Genomic DNA, 18,368 nt, shown 5'->3' on the forward strand with positions numbered 1-18,368 from the left:
GTTCCTCAGTCTATCATGATCTGTTTGTGAGAAGCTAAACGCTGACTAGGATGTTACTGGTGGGGTGGGGAGGATGCAGCAAGAGCCAAAGAGGTTCAGGATGAATTCCTTACTCTGTAGAACCAGGACAAAGAAAGAAGCATTGTAGGGGAAAGATGCCGAATCCTTCCTCCCCATCTCCCTCTTAGCAGCTCAGATATCGGAGGAAACCTACATCTGCTGGCAGCATCTCCCGTCCATTGTTCCGGCAGCAGCAGAGCATGACTTACACCTAGTAGTCTCTGTGTTTGCATCTGCCTCAGCAAATCCCTTTCTGTGTTAAAAGATTAATATAGTAAATCCCAAAGTATGGGGAGAATGTGGTAGTTCCTCTTTGAGTGTCAAGAGTGTTGTTTGGTCTGCATTGTTTTCTGTTTTCCTTTTTTGCTCTCTCTTCATATCCCTATAAACTACATTCTAGGGCCGTTGCCCAATTTCTTACTTTCCCTAATGGTTACAAAAAGCCCAGACAATTGGGATAGAATCTGCGCTAGTTGGTGTTTTGGAGAAGATAACCAAGTTTTTCTTCAACAGAGCTGTTGTGGATTTTTTCTGCTCTGGCTTGAGATTCCTTGAGTGAGGTTGACATTAGGAAATGATACTTGCCTATAAAAGTATGGGAAAGGCTATGAAAAGCATGCTCTTTGTGAAGCATATTGATGTTTCTCTTGGACAGATTCTTTTCCCACTGCTCATGTAAGAATTCAATCCTGCTTCAGTTACTATTCATGATCGCTAAATTGGATATGGATTCTAGTCCCGTGCTGTGCGAGGACCGTATGCTTTGAGATGTATATTCAAATGCGACCATATAACTTTTTATACAAGCCAAAGACATTTATGTAGAGGAGTTGCAGATATTGTAATTGTCAGATTCTATTTAATGCATACTTGCTGCTTACAAGGCTCCATAGTTGTCAGACTCCTCTCAAGGTCTTCCAGGGTAAATTAGCCAGACTGAGAGCAGCTTAGTGGTGTGGGGATGAGAAGATGACTATAATCTGTATCCAATAGTGTTGTCGTGCGGCAAAGAGACCACGGAACATTTGTCTCCCCAGGCTAACCCTGCTTACTGATTCTGCTCAGGACTGATAGCACATGCATCTCTATGAAGAAGACTCAGGTGATCAATAAAAATGTAACGCCTGGTTCAACTCTCAGCAATATGCTTAATTGCATGGCGGGTGTGCAACAAAGGTGGTGGCAGCGAAGCAATGTGTATTAAGTCATAAGTTTGTTGGAGACAGAACCCTTATATCCCCTGGCTTTATGCCACCAACCTCATGCTCTGTGCCTGTTATACAATGTGTAGTGGCTGAGCTCTCACCCATGTCAGCGGTTATTCAGATCCCTGACTAGTTCTTTTCCTTTTCCTAGCATCTTCGTTGTCAGAGTAGTTTCTTTCAAGTAATCATCAACTCATCTCATCTTATGCTTAGTCTGACTTAGTCTCAGCTAGCTAGGCAGTTTAGGCTATTGTAAGGAAATAGCATACAGTGGGTGTCTTAAAGAAAAGAAATTTATTTCTTACTTTTCTGGAGGCTGGAAAGTCCAATATTGAGGTTCTGGACAGTTTGGTGTCTGGACAGGGTTCTTTGTGTGTTTTGTATATGGTTACATGAATCGTTCATTCTCACATGGAGGAGAGAGAAGGAGCATTGGTGTGTCAGGAGACTTTTCTATTATGTCTTCTTATAAGCTCAGTAATACAATTGGACCAGGAGTCTACTGTCCTGACATCATTTAAACATCATTACTTTCTTAGATATTCCATCTCCAAATATAGCCACAGTAGTGGGCATTAGTGTGAACCCATTTGAAGTTTGGGGAAATAGAAACATTCAGTCCCCCAGTGTATTTGTTGCTTACCATAATGTGTCCTGTTTCCCAAATAAGGAACAGGCAAGCACAGTTGTACGTGTGAGTGACAAGTCATCAAGGTGTCAGCATTACATGAGAAATCTGTGGTTGATCAAACTGTGACCTTGTCCTTTCCTTCCATTATTGTTTTTATTAAGATGATCAGGACTGTGTGGACATTCTCTTGAGTGTGTCTACACCAAGAACAGTGCTCACATTTTGAAGAGAGGGTAGGAACAAGGCAAAAAGGCAGAATAGGAAAGCAAGGATGACATGTCTTTTGCTGCGGTAAAAAATATTCGCACGATCCAGTGGCTTCATACTACAAATGGTCCTTTCTGCCCCATGCTGCATGTGTAAGGGCTGTAATTGGAAACACTGCCAATTGGATTTCTTCTGAAGTACACACTGCTTGTAGCTTGATGCATGGGGAACGGTTGTAAAGCAGAGTGTAGGAAGTATCATGCTGGTTCTTAAAGCTCTTACCTGACACACATCACTATAGCCACGAAACAGTTTTCTGCTCATCTTTCAGGGGCTAAAGCAACTCGCATGGCCACACCTAGCTTCAAAGCTGTAGGTGACAATCCAGCTCAACAGCACTGATTATTATTATAATGAGATGATAATGAGGTCTAGGCAAACTTGGACAGGACTTGAGCCAAAGTTGTGGCCCCAATGAGTTTTATTTACTTAATGCTTATTTTCAAAATGTTGCTTTCAAAAGAGCTGGGATATTCAGGCTGTGTTGTCTAGTTGAACCTTGCTGCTCCTAGAGTAATCACCAGAACAAAACCATTTTCAACTGACGTTCTGGGTTTGCTTTTCAGTTGTCCACACAGTACAAATAACAATAGCCTCAAAGAAATAATTAAAAGCTTTCCAAAAGGCTTATCTCAGAGCCACCATGAAATGAAACCCCCTTAACATGCCTCAACATTTTACAAATGGCTGTGTCTGAGGGTGGTCTCCCTGTAATGATAAAGTTCTCTCCCCATCCTTCCTGAAAGTGATACTAGTGTGATATTAGCAACAGTATCTCTGTCAGGGCCAAATGGCTGAATCTGGTGGGATTACATCTGAGCTACATAAACACAGATTGAATTAAGCGTGGTGACTTGATGATGGGGCTCAACCTTACATTGCGATAATAACTACTTCATTATCTGCCCAGATAAAGGCCATGCAGGCTTTTAGCAACATCATGGAAAGGAGACTAGCCTGACCTTTCTGCCTGCCACTCTTGGCTCCCTTCTTAAAACAGATTCTGGAACATCAGTGAGCAAGGGAATGTGTGCACCTCTTGACACCAATCCATCCCTGCCCCAGCTTTCCTGATACATGGGCTGATATAAGCAGTGGTTTGGAAAAAGGCAGTTTTCAGCTAAATAATTGTGATGGAATTTTCCTGAGACCCAAATGTATACATGTTTCTAGCATGTTCCCACACCTACTTTACACATCATTTCATATCCTTTTTGTTCCTAAATTTTTATTTTGCATTGAAAGGCAGAAATGCCACCATTTAGTCAAAGGAAATTTCTGCTTCTTGGGCTACAATCTTGCAATTTTTCTTAAAGAGCCAGCCCACTATAAAAAGAGCCAGCTCACAGTATTGTTTTTGTGTGAAACTTAAAAAGCAATGTGGTGTGAGTGGGACTACATCCATGTGACAAGTGACTTTCTTTAGAACTAAGAAACAGTTTCAAATGTTAATGTAAACAATGATAGGTTAAACTTTTCCCAGGACATGGTGATTTTAGGTAAGTACCACTAAAGTGTTATCCTGATGCCAAAGTTTCAAATGAGATTTCATGGGAAATGTTTTTCCCCCCTATTCATTTTTTTGTTACATTTAAATATAGCAACTGGTTCCCTCATGGGCTGGCAAAACTTTAGCAATATATTTTCTTTCTGCTGTATTAAAAATCTCATCAATAAAATGAAGAGTAGTTTTGTACCTTTCTTCTATGGCTATCATTTTTATTTGTGAGGAAATGCATTGGATGCGAGATCATAATGAGGCCTCCTGGCTCCAATAAATTACATTTGCTCTAGGTTGACTAGCCAGGAATGAGGTCATGTACCCTTGATCCAAATCATGAATGTGACAGCCCTCATCTACATACAATATAGTAGAATTGTTGCCACCCTACAGCATTTAATCATCATCTGTGTCACCTTCAGGGCATGGGTTTTGGCAGAAAATGACAGTAATGATATGTATAATGCTTAGTCCTTAGCCTCAAACAGTAAAGGGCCTTAGATTTGAATTTCTTTTTAAAGAAAGCAATTTCATCTCACATAGGGGGTAATTAACAAGTTCTGTAATGAGAAATCAAATTGGAATTATTGAACTTAGAAATACAGAAGAAGGAGGATGAAATGTTTCTTGAAATAAATCCAGATTAGAACCAAATATGACATGCAAAAAAAATCAATGGGATGATTTCTAATGATATTCTGCTATACTTGTAGACCGGAGCTTGCCATAATCAACATCAGAGAGGTTTCATCCAGCAAAAACATTACGTAGAGCCAGGGAAATCCAGCAGAACACTGGAGGAAAGAGTGTAGGAGACAGAGTTGAAACCAACCTCATGACTCACAGAATCAACTAAGCAGGAAGCATAGGGGCAGGACTCCTCTGACAATGAGTGGACGCATCTCTGACTCTTGCCTGTACTTGGGACCCTTTTCTCCCTCCTGGGTCACCTCATCCAGCCTTGACATGAGGGTTTGTGCCTAGTCTTATTGTAATTTGTTATGCTGTGTTCGGTTGATATTCCTGGGAGGCCTGCTCCTTTTTTTTAAAAGGGAAATGTGAGAATCCCTTAGGTGTGTGGATCTAGGAGAGTGGGGGATATGTGTGTGTGTGTGGGGGGGGGAACTGGGAGGAGTGGAGGTAGGGGAAACTGCAGTTGGGATGTAATGTATGTAAAGAATAAAAATTGAAATTATAAAAAAGAAAAAAAGAAAAGAAAAATATCCAGAAAGCCTGGTGACCATATTCTGTTACATTTGTCTCTCCCTGGCATTCTGCCCCGTGTTTTGCATTTGACTCCAATGCTCTTTGAAGTGTACTTTCTCTTTCTCTATATGAGAAATGAGAACAAGTAATTGTTTTGGAGATAGGAGAAGGTAATTTGTAAGGGGTAAATGGTAGCTATACTTAGAAAAGACATTTTCCACAGTGGTATTGGAATTATAGAGAGCTTCATACTTCTGGAATAGGAGAATTTGCTTAGATGTTCAGCTACCCCTTACTGTTCCTCATTTTCTTGTAGTTTGCAGTGACATAGATTGAAATCACTATAATGCGAAACATAATGATAGTGTCGAGTGTACCTGTTCATATTGAACTAGTAAGAAAAATGTTGTGTATATATGAAACTCTTCAAATGTGGGTAACATTTCTGTGGCTCTATTTCAGTGGCATTTTAATACGGAAATTACTTGTTTTGATATGCATATATTAAAATAATACGTTATATCAAGATCAAAGTTCAGAAATGTTTCCAGAGAAACTATGATCTAAAACAAAGGTAGCAATTATACTAAGTCTGCAAGGTTCTTAGTGTTTATAATATTTAACAATACTTTCCAATGGTTTGGGGAAAGTTTAGAACTTGTTGAGTCAAACCCCACAGTACATTTATGCTGACTTATGTGTTAGTTATATGATGTTAATTATCTTAATCAGAAAATGGCAACCTTTTTGTTCTGTAGAGACCCAGATTAAAAAAAAAAACTTCTTTTTTTTTTTTTTAGGCTTTACAAGTCATATAATTCTCTGTCACTTTTATTCAGACCTGTCATTGATTGAAAAAGTAGCCCATTGACAATGTGTAGATGACTTAGTTTGCTATGTCCTAATAAGAATTTATTTACACAAATAGGTAATGAGCTAGTTAGTCTTATGAAATGAAGTTTATCAACCTACAGCCTAATTAGAAGCAATTTTCATATGACAGCTATTTGAACATCTATGCATGGACATCCACAGATGAACACATGTGCTTGTATGCACATGCTCAAGTGTAAAAAGTGAGTGTTTTTATGTTGTTTTCAAATCATTCTGGAAAAAAAATCCTGCATATGTAATTTTGTCCTACAGCAATAAGTATGCTGTATTTCTAAAATAAATATTTTAATTGTTTCAGATTGTAGCTACCTTATCCGACCAAAGTCTCTGCAGTGTTGTCATTGTTGTCTTTTCTCCTCTCAAATTCATTGCATCAGCATCAGCAGCATCTGGGTTGCTTAATTAATACTGTTTCATGATGATGATGCTGCTCATCACATGGACCCTTTTTAATGTGGGCTGTGCAAGTCGCTTTTGTCATGAATCATTCTCTCTTGATGTCATTAAACAATTTTAAACTAAGCATTAATTGAAATGAAGCCACAGGCTTTGTCAGATTGATTAATCGTTTCCAATTCTATTCTTTTCTTTCTTCCCAGAAGAAAAAGGGTCAATGTTTGCCCAGAAATGGGAGAGACTCATGCTTTGGAAAGTGGGTTTATGGGGTGATAGATCTGGCATGTACTATCTGTTCACCTGCTTGTCCTCAGAGGAACTCTCACCTGGTTAATCCTTTAATACTGGAAAGAAAGATCGAATAATAGACAGTTTCAAAAGTTGGGCCAACAAAAGCTGATAAGCATAGGGCAAATTTGACTTTTACACATTGGATACATGCTAAACTAATTATATCAGGGCACTTATATTGGGCAACTTCCTTATAAGAGAAAGACAAGAGCCCTGGATTTTTATAGCTCAACTCTGATTAATATTTGGGACACCATCTTGCTAGCACTGAAGTTGTAGCTGTACCTTTGGAGTCTTAAGATCAGTAGTCCTCAACTTTCTTTATTTTCAAAGAAATAGTAGATCAGACTTTGAATTAAAAAATTTAAGAGCCAAGTATGTAAATCATAGCAGGCCATATGAGTTTAGAAAGTCAAATGGAAAAATGAGGAAAACTGTTTACATTTTATTTTTACAAAATGATACCATTATTACTATTTGTGGGGTCTTGTTTTGAAACAAGATTTCATCACATAGCCCAAGGCTTACCTCAAGCTCATGATCCTCCTGCCTCAGTCTCCCCAGTTCTGGGATTATATCTGCCTTCCCTTTTCTTGAATTCATCTATTCCCAAGAAGAGGTATGCTGCCTTTCCCTCCCCTTAAGCCAGTGGTTCTCAGCCTGTGTATTATGACCACTTTGGAGATCACGTATCAGATATCCTGCATATCAGATATTTATGTTGCAATTCATAACAATAGCAAAAGCATTAGGAAGGTTAAGAACCACTGCCTCAAGAGCAGGATATACCATCTTAGCTCTGCAAGATAAGAGAAGACTTGCCAAACTTGTCAACAAAATGTCATTACTAATCCTTCTTAGGTCTCTCTCTGAAACCCTTCAAAGCCACGTAGAAGTAGAAAAATCACTTCACTGTATGAAAGAACTCATCTTAGTGAACTTTTAAACATAATTTGACACAACTTAGTAGAAGAAAACTTGAGCAAGGATTTTCTTGAAAATAAATTTTTAAGGGGCTGGAGAAATGACTCAGCGGTTAAGAGCACTGACTGCTCTTCCAAGGGTCCTGAGTTCAATCCCAGTAACCAGATGGTGGATCTTAACCATCTGCAATGAGATCCAATGCCCTCTTCTGGTGTGTCTGAAGACAGTGTACTCACATATATAAAATAAATAAATCTTTAATTTTAAAAAAGCAATGTATTCATTTCTTTGTATACACCCCATACTCTAATTAAGGGTACCGAAAGGTAAAGCAAGTGGTGGTAGACTTTGACCCAAGATGCTGATTCCTTGCAGTTCATTGATAAGGATGAATGGCTTAGGCACTGTTGAGAATTTTTTTTCTTACTACTTTCTGTGCAGATGGTTAACACACAACCACCTCTCTTCTCCTAGACTTCTTTGTGAAATGATTGAATTTCTGAGGTGAGGCAGCATGGAACAAAGGCATGCCCCATCTGAGCAGGGATAACACCAAGACTCTCCATGGCTCCAAGTACACTTTATTCATGAAGCCCTTTAGCTTGTACCTTTGAGGATGCATGTTTGACATTTCAATCCTCAACTGCTATTAACCTTCCTGTGCAATTTGCTTTCAAGGTTTTTATTTCAGGGTATTTTTCCCTCTCAGTGAAATCACTAGGTGATGTGTTTTTCATAATGCTTCTTCTTAGCTGGGAGCTGTTTTCTCGATGAGATTACTAGCAGTTTCCTTATTGACATTAGTGGGGGGGAAAAAGCATCTAAGCAGGTCTCCAGGGAAACAAGCTACTCACTGGGGGGGGGGGGGGCGTGTATCACAGTTCTAGAGAACTTTGTTTGACTTTATGATGTTTTTATGCATCTGCTCTGGAAGTGATGAGGATGACGGATTCCTTTTAGGGATAAGCAATGCAATAAGACAGAACCATTCTCTCCAGTATCCATACACAAGTACACACACACACACACACACACACACACACAGACACACACACAGACACACACACAGACATGGAAGAGAGATTAGGAGCCTATGGCAAGGTTCCCCACCATGGTTCTTTGGAGCCATCTTTCCTTGCAGCTCCAGGAAAAGGAAACAAAAAGACAGGAGGCAAAATGGTGAAGCAGCAGTGCCCTGTTGCCCTTGGCAAGGCCATGAGGTGGAGCATCATGAGATTGGATCTACTCTGCTTTGCTGTGCCCAGGGGAGATCATGAGACATCATATAGGAGTTGGGACCTCTTTGGCAATGACCAAATAACATGTTGACCGCAACACTGCACCCAATGGCAAGTAAATATCCCCTGTCAAGGCGCTGTGATTCTACTTGGCTTCTTCCAGAACCTTCTGAATATGTTGCCAAAGGCATGCTATAGTCCACATAATATCCTTATAGGTATTTTCTTTCTGAATACATCGATTCATCAGGGTAAAACAAGCCAAAAATAAAATTAAGGAATGAATCAAACCCCCAACCTCCATTTTCCCCTTTGCTTCCTGGTCTCCACACTCTCCGCTGGCCAGTAGGAGCCATTTGCTTCTGATTGAGTGCCTTGATTTCTTTAGTCTCCTAGCCTCTTCCCTGCCTGGATTCCTTACCCCTCTCTCCTCTGCCTTATGCTCCGCTCCCCACAGCTTTACTCAGAGCCAGTCTTGAATTCAAGCATAATTGCTCAGCAGGGGTGGGGGACTTCCTTGAAAAAAAAACTCAAATTTTTGGACTGTAGCAGTGGAAATCTGTTTGAACCCTTGAACTTCCTTTATTGTTGAAATGACCACCTACAGAAACATGCTAGTCAAAGTAGCAGAAAAACAGTGGTCCCTTTTATGGAAAAAACAGTAGCTGGGATTATATGACTTTTGCAAGAATTCTGTAATGGAGAGGCATTTCTGAAGAGAGAGTAAGGAACAAACATTCCACTAGTTGGAGATGTTTGGGTTATGATCAGGATATTGTAATAATCAGTTTTTCTAGACTTTTGAAACAGAGTCTTCATTCTTTCCTCCCCCCATCACAGGCGCAAAAGCTGATAAGTGTAGCAGTTGTGCCTCTTGTTGCCGTTTGCAAGAGCTTGCTCTTGGCACAAGAGGGTTTCAGGCACATAAGCAACAATAGAAAGGATTTTTACCTCTTGTGAAGTAAAATTGGCAAGTAACAACTGTTCTGTATTTTCTAACCAGTAGATTCCTTGAACTCCTTCTTTAGTTCACTCGGGCACTGGGATGCCTTCTGTTTATGAATGGCCATTTATGGATGTCTCTCGGGGTGCCAGGAGGTCTCGTGCGTGGGTGTGCAGACATATTCTGGTAAACTGGGAAGCTGTTGCTTCTAGTCTGCCTCTGTCATGGTCACTCATCACCCCTCCCCTCACATTACAGTCTTAACCCAGAAATCTGAGTATGTTGTTTCTGTATTTAAGAAATACCCAACCACCATGTCTAAAATATGAAACCTAAACTCCTAGACTGGGTGTCAGTCTGGGCTACGTAATGAGTTCAAGGCCCACCTGAGCTATGTAGTTAGATCTATCCCAATAAGCAAATGAACTCAACTCACTCTGTCTGTCTGCCTCCCCTTAGCAAGGCACAAGTTTGTAGGTAGCCTGCTTTCCATACTCATCTTTTTTATATTACCCTACTTCCCTAGACTAAGCTCAGGCACGAACACATCTCTGAACTTGGTATTTATTTCACATGATTGTGTGTGTTATTCCTGCAGCTTCCAATGTCTTTTCTACTATTATTATCTGTAAACATCTCCTACGCAGGGGACAAACCTGGCATCTAGTGTACAGTCAATAATTATTTTCTGAATGAATGGATCTATCAGAAACATAGAATTTCAATTTGTGTGTTTGTGTGTGTGTGTGTTTGTGTAAAAGAGACAGAGACAGAGAGACAGGGAGAGACTCTTCAATAGAATGCCCTCAGTGACATCAACTAGACCCCACTTCCTAGTGACCCATTTAGCTATGCAGTCACCAACGAAGTTAGAGGTTCCATAATTCAGTCATCTCTTAGTAGTGACATCAACTAGGGATGAAGCCTTCAATATGTGATCACTTTTGGGAACATATCGTATCCAAATCATAATAGAGTCTATCTGAGTTTAGGAACATAGAATACTTACACACACACACACACACACACACACACACACACACACACACACACACATACACACACACACACACACACAGAGAGAGAGAGAGAGAGAGAGAGAGACAGAGAGAGAGACAGAGAGAGAGAGAGAAACTCCAAGTATCAAGAACATGCAACATTTTAAACATGAGCTATGACATATGAAGAGTCAGCAAATGTTTTCTATAGAGGGCCAGACTATAAATATTTTAGCTTTCAAGGGAAATGTAATTAATATTATAACTACTCTAGTCTACAATTGTAGAGATAGACAATAGGCAATTTATAAGAGCATAAAACTTTTCAAAAATGCTTATTGATAAAAATGCTTTTGCTGGGTGTGGTAGCACACGCCTTCAATCCTAATACTTGTGGGGTCTAGGCAGTTGTATCTCTGTAAGATCAAAGCCAGCCTGGTCTACAATAGTGAGTTCCAGGACAACTAGAGTTACATAATAAAACCCTGTCTCAAAAGGAAAAATGTTTTTATCCATTGTATTTTGATCATGTTTTCCCCTTCCCAATTTCTCTCAGATCTTTCCCACCTCCCTACCCACCCAGCACTATGTTCTTTTTCCCTCTTCCTTTAAAAAAAAACATACAAAAAACAAGAATCACATCCCACACAAAAACAAATTAAAACAAACAAGCCAAAGACCAATAAGGAAAAAAAAACATGCCCAAATAAAACAATATGACACAAAATGTCTACAAAAATATTGGGTTCCTTTTGTGTTGGCCAACTATTCCTGGGCATGAGGCCTTCCTTGAAGTGCGGTTAATATGCCCAGTGAGGCTCTATTGGAGAAAGCTGATTTTCCCTTGCCAGATGGTATCAATTACAGATAGCTTCTTGGTTAGAAGGAGCCCATGTGCACTTCTCTCACAGTGCTGGGATCCCATCTGGCTTGAACCTGTACAGGCTCCGTGTCTGCTGTCACAGCCTCTGTGGATTCATTTGTGTATCAGTCCTGTTGTGTCTGAAAGACACGGTTTCCTTGGAGTCATCCATCACCTGTAGAAGAACATAAAACTTTTAAGTAGTGAACATTCAGCATTGATTTTAGTTTAAAATATTTTCCTACAGTTTGGAATTGCATTCGCAATGTCAAGAGAGATGGGCACAACAAGCAGGAACAAATGTAAGATTAGGTAATTACATTCTTTGGTTTCACATCAACCACAAATATTTATGGTGAAACTCTTTGAGCTGCCTCAAATGAAATTAAGCTTCAATATGAATATCCAATTTTTAGCACTAAATTTACTACCTTATCTTCATGGTGCATTTTGTCAACTTCAGTGAATAAACTAATTAGGTTAGAATCATTGTTTTTTTTTTTTTTTGACATTCTGTTTATCAGACCAGTTATTGGGCATATTTGTAGAAGCTACAGCATGGTCAAGCTATTTGCATATCCTGTGATAGGGCTGAAAAATACTCTGCAAAACCATTGTAGTAATTTACATTGGGATGAGGAATAATGGACCATAGGTTTTGAGCGTCAATTTCATGCCGTTGATTAATTTTGCAATTTTCCATTTTGCCAACAATAGCTTCTATTTGCAACCATTTGCAAAGGCCTCTTTTTAAGTCATGTAGGTCATAGTAATATTTGTCACTGGAAAGTGTATTTATAAAATCAGTTTGAAAAGTACAAAATCCTACAAAAGCAAAGGCTTTTCTTTTCTTTTTTGCTATAGAGCTGCTCATATGGTCTCCTAAGCACAATGTTTGGAACATTGTATCCTGTACTTGCCTGACAAAGACTTCTAGCAAAAATAAACCATAAGAAATCAATGCAAAAAGAAAACAAAAACTCTGAGCTGAATTTTAAATGTATGTGTGAATGCCTCAGTATTACCAGAGAGCATCATTTTGATGCATTCAGAGAAGTCATTCATCTTCTGAATGCTAGAGTCTTTTTTTTTTCATTCTTATTCTTCATTAAACAACTGAAAATGGTTAGGTAGCCCTCTGTACATGACTGCAGTATCTCATGTCTGGGCAATGTCCTTCTTGTTCCTGGATGAGACTTCAGAACCATGGTTTCTCCAATAAGGCCTTCAAACCCTCAATTCCAGTCTGTCGGGATGATGTGGCTTCTCTCCACTCTGCTGCCTCTAATCAAGGAGTAAGGAGACTGTCCATTTCCTCAACTTCTTCCAGGTTCAGACTAACACCAATCTCTACATGGCATTGGGAATCTGTTAACTTTTCATGACAGCCTAGCCAGGCTGCTCTCTGGTACATTTCCTCAAGGCATGCTTTCACGATGATGTTCCTTCAGCCCATCTGACATTGAAGAGAAGGCAAGAGGAGAAATAGAAACAGACATGTATCTCTTTGTATAAAGATTAAATAAGGAAAGCTAAGAATAAGAAGAGGGAAGGGGAGAGGGAAAAGATGAAGTGGAGAAGGAACAAGAGGGAAATGGAAGAGCAAATTGATACTCTTGTGAGACTGAAGGCTAAGAACTTTTTTCCACAACAAAGGCTCTCAGAACAGAGACATCACCCAGTTCTTGCATATGTATTTGTAGATCAGACCAAAACCAAATGGGATTATTCTGCTGTAACTATTTGCATTGCAGTTTTATTATAGCATTTTTATGGCTTAGTATATATCAGTTCCTTTGATTAAATCTGTCTCAAACCAGCAAGCTATGCCATAGACTTTTGCAAACATTTTAGTGTGGAGTCAGGAAATCTAAAAGATTCTGCTTATGGAAAGATCTTTCCTTTAAAATCTTCAGTGGTTTGCCATCAGGACCAGGGATACTTTTAAGTTGGATTCTCAACTATTACCATGCTTTTCATTAATTTCTTTTTATTGAAACTTTTCTTTTTTCAAGTGTACCTTCTAATCTTGGGTATAAACTTCCACGATGTGGTGTGTTTCTCAGAATAATAAAATGCAATGTTTTGGGCAACTGTCATTTTGGCTTAAAGCAAAAATGAAAATGTATGCAAATGCACATGTAGAAAACATGAAAAAGAAAGTAACTGTTGTTGCTAATGGCAGGGAAAGCGTGGGTGGTATTTTCTGTGATGTGCTTACATTTACATAATGTTTCGACTTTGCTGCTTTAAGAAGGGGATAATATATCTAGATTTAGAATTTTTTAAAAAGTAGTATCTCTCAGAACAGCTCTTAGATGTTCTAAGAAGGTGAGAAGTCATTACTTCTGTCCATGAACCGTGTACCTCAAGATTCTTCTGCCACCCAACTATATTGTTCTGCTCATAAATACTTTTGAAGTAATTAATTCTGTAATTCTTCCCACATATTTGTAGATGTTGGGAGCAAATTAATTAATTTGTCAGCCACCATGCCTGGATTATATCTTTGTTTTTAAAGTTAGTATTGGTAGTATTACAGTAAATACTATTTAATGGAAACAATTAAGAAAAAAATACTTCCTCCAAACAATTCATTTGCTACTACAATGATCATTCACTTATTTATCCATCTACCTATATCCCCCGACTAATCCTTATCATTAAATCTCTGTCCATCCACCCATCTACTCATCTACTCAACTAATTAATCTACCTATTTATTCATCTACCAATTTACCCATATCCATCCACATATGCACTCATTCACCTACTCACCCATTGATCAATCCATCTGTTCATCCATTCATTCATGTGTTCACACATCCATTCATTCATCTGTAAACCTATCTACTCCTCTATCCACCAATCACTTCATCCATTCATTATCCATCCATCAATCCATCACTTAGGCATTGTTTTATGCATTTATCCATTCATCTACCCAAACCATCAGACAGATGGTGAAGGCATATGATAGTCTTGGACTCATCTCGGTATTATAAAGCTGTGAAAATAGTTTCTGTCTTCTTGAAGCACAATCTCTAAGTAGGGAAACAGGCTAAATAGAATCTTTTAAAAATATTGTAAACTTCCTGATAGAGATACATTTTCACCCTCCCAGTGGTGTAATCATAATGAATGTGTATTTCTGTATTTAAATACTTAACTCTTAATGACAATGCCAATTTCTCCTTTGGCAACAGAATATCCTCTTCCTGTGTTCTTCTAACTTATAATGATTTATAATGATATGCTTTAAAAACGGAAGTAAGAAATGTAGAGGCAGGTTTTAACATAAAGTTAAGGAGCTACTGGAATGTAACAATTCAGTTGTGGCATATATGTCAGAATGTGCTGGTTTTAGAAATACATGCTATCTTTTTGTTAGTAGCAGGACACTAAATGACTTGTTTTTTGAGAGAGGAAGGTCAAGTGTGGTTTCTTATGAAATGCTATTGTTTATATTTTTAAATAGTATTAGTTCTGTTAGGAGCTGCTTTAGGCAACCACATCAAAGGAATCTCTCTCTCTCTCTCTCTCTCTCTCTCTCTCTCTCTTCCCTGTGTATGTGTGTGTGTGTGTGTGTACCACATATATTTGTGTAGGATAGTCTGGATTGTTGAGTCAGACCTGACCTCTCACGTCTAAATTTAATTTCATTGTCTGAATAGAAATAAGTCAGTGTGTTCTTTCTTTCTGGCTGAATGAGTCATTTTTTTCCTGTTTTGTTTATTAAACATCAAGTCTTTATTTGCATTTTAATTGAGAAAGAAGACAAGTGTTGGTGATGAAATTTGAATGTAAACTGTGACTCTTTGCTGTTTGAAAGAATGCTGTTAACGTGAGCCTACCTGTTGATTATGCGTTTAAGCTTTTATTTCAGTACTTTCTGTCTTTTCAAAAGAATTTTTTATATTTATATTTATTTTTATGTGAAGGAACATTTGCTTTTATGTATGTCTGTGTACCACTGGTATGCCTGGTCCCTGTGGAGGTCAGAAGAGGACATCAGACCTTCTGGAACTGGAGTTACAGGCAGCTGTGAGTGGCCATGCTTGCGCTGGGAACCAAGCTGGGGTCCTCTGTAAGAGCAGCAAGTGCTTTCAACTGCTGAGCCATCTCTCCCACCCCTCTACATATTTTTTTCTTGTTGAAAAATAAGACATAACTGACTTATAGTAATATGAAAAAATAGTGTAATGCTTGATAAACTCATGTTTGTATCCACCTACCTAATTACCAATCATCTCCAGATGTAGAATATTGGCAATGTTTCAGAAAGTTTCTCATGTTCCTTCTTAGTCAATATTCATACCATGCCCATGCCTTCAGCAACAGTAACTACTGCTTTGATTGCTGCATGGATTTCCTTCACCTAATTTGAAATGCCAGATGAATGTAGTCATACAATATGTATTTTATGTTGATTTCTTACCTGTGAGATTCACCAATGTTTTTCTCATTTTTAACTTATGTACAAAGTTTGTATTATGCACGTTAATTAGATACCATATAATGCTCAATACATATATGCATGCAATCATCTACTTAAATATTTACCATTTCTTTATGGTTTAAGTTTTCTAAAGCCTTTCTTCTAGCATATAATTGTTATCTGTGATCATAATAGTGTGCAATACTGGTTTATCTGACCATAGCTTACTTTCCATTGATCAACCTTTTCCTGTACTTCTCTCTTCTGTCTATAACCCAATAACCCACCATTTTACTGTCAATTTCTGAGACTAACTTTTTTAGATCCCATAAATCACATCTACATTATTAATCCTTTTAGAATTGCAGTGTTGTGTTTTATACAGTGACTCTTAAACCATAATGAAAATTAACTAAAACATTCTATTTCTTTTCATTTATATCTAATAGTTTGTTTTTGTCTCCGATGATTTAATAGAAGCTCTTGCTAATAAATTAAGCTAACATTTTTAAAACATTTATTTTCTCAGCAAAACTGGACATAAAAGATGTATAAGACAGTTGCAAGCAGTAAATATCTATAAGCTGTATGGATTCATAGTCTTGTCTAACAAAATTATCAGGATCTTGCTTACGTTCTATGAAAATGGAATAGCCTACCTCAGTTCTTGGTTATGTTTGTCTACTTTGTTTTGTATTAGCAACAGGAATTGGTTCCAGTGACAGAGCCAGTTAATGATTCAGTCTGTCAATTTAAAGTTTTCACTCAAAACCTATTGATTCTGATGCTAACAACTATATTCAGCATGTGCCTCCTCTCAAAGCCAGGGATTTTCACTCTCGGCACTACTGATACCCAGACCTGGACAATTCCTTTCCCACTGTGGGGCTGTTGTGTACACTGTTGGATATTTAGCAGCATCTTGGGCTCCACTTGCTCAGTACCAATAGCACACTCACAACCCTTCTCCTCAACGGTGACAAACATGACTGTAGGTGTTGCCAGGTGTTCTCTGAAGGGTCAAATCATCTCTAGCTGAGAATCACTGTTCTAAAGCCACTACTATTTCCTATGTTAGCGTCTACAAACCTTTCGGGGGAGGACAACTTCCAGTGCACTCTTCATAGGCAGAATCTACAAGATATTTGAAGGGATGAGGAAAATGCGATCCAAACTTACATATAGCTTTCTTCTCTACTTGGCTTCATGGAACACACAAACTTTACTTCTAGGAGTGCAAAGTAGTGTGTAAACAAAACCACAAAGGTAGAAATTAGCAAGGTTTGCTGGTAGCTCCTGACAAGACAGCTGAGTCGGCCTTAACAATTCTAGACAGACACACTGGCCTTTGTTTGCCTTTTGTCTTGGTTGCTTGGAAGACTGAGACAGAGGAAGATCCCTTGAGTCTGAAAGTTTAAGGGCTAGCCTTGGTAGCATGGTGAGTCCCAGTCTTAACAATAAAATTAAAATAAAACGTCGCGGCTGTGAGGACCTTATAGTGGTTTTTCAATCGCTTGAAAAATTCAAGAACTGAGACCACCAGGGTTTGGAATTAGGCCTTGAGTAACAGGCCTGCAGACACACAAAATTCATATGCTCCATTTAATTATGAGGTTTCCATTAGGGCTCCAACTTCCTTTTGCAGCTGGGGTTTGATCAGAGAAGATTCTGCCTCCAAATTACAGGAGGAGGATCCAAGCCCCCAAACACCAAAACCCAACCCTACCCCAGCCCCCCAAAGCCCCAAAACCTTCACAAATGAAAGCACAGTACCCATGACTCTTCATTGATTCGTTTAGAATTTGCCTTGGTCCCAAGAAGGATTTAAGGTAGATTTCTATCACATGTACTATCTTCGGCACTGCTTTAAAATTCTGACCAGAGTGGAGATGTGGAGGAGGGAAACCATAATCAAAAGACTGCTCAAAAGAACTCTTCCTCCTCCACCTAAGCTTCCAAAAGAAGCTCCCCTAGCCAGGTAGTCCAGTGAACTCATGAGTTAATTAAAGACTTGGCAGCATTAGCAGGAGAGCCTTGTCAGTCTTGCCTCTGGCCCTCTGTCTGCCTGGCTACCTCCTGGCTAGAAGCTCTTGGCAGTTCCCAAGTTGGGGATGAGATGCTTTGGCAGGCTTGTGTGGGTATCAAAGACACAGTGAAGGATCCTCTCCCAGTTTCTGGTAATTCTGTCTGTCACTGGGTTTAATGCTTGTGTTCAAAACAGTCCATTTCTCCGTCTGAAAAATGGAGATAATCCATCCTCACCTTGCAGGGCTGTTGGGAGGATTAATTAGCTAATGTTCCTCAAGTGCTTTGAAGATGAAAAGGCTTGTGGACATGTTAAATAGTGTTGCGGGCGGGCAGTGAGTGCCTGCTGGAGGTGCTTTGATTCTTCTCGTGCTCTTGTCAGCAGATGTGCTGCTCTTCACTTTAATGAGTGTGTCATGCAGCGAAGTGAGCAGGACAGTGTCTCGGCCAGCAGAAAACGAAGACAGCACCTCCTCATTTTATGTCTTG

At 39.0% G+C, this 18,368-nt stretch overlaps 1 protein-coding gene across 1 annotated transcript in view; it reads left to right on the forward strand.

Moving 5' to 3' along the window:
- The window catches only part of Nhs (NHS actin remodeling regulator), a 334,282-nt gene that overhangs the window by 25,641 nt on the left and 290,273 nt on the right, over positions 1–18,368 (forward strand). The gene's annotated exons all lie outside the window — the stretch shown is intronic.

This window comes from Apodemus sylvaticus, chromosome X (genome assembly GCF_947179515.1).
Source record: "Apodemus sylvaticus chromosome X, mApoSyl1.1, whole genome shotgun sequence".
Taxonomy (NCBI): Eukaryota; Metazoa; Chordata; class Mammalia; order Rodentia; family Muridae; genus Apodemus; species Apodemus sylvaticus.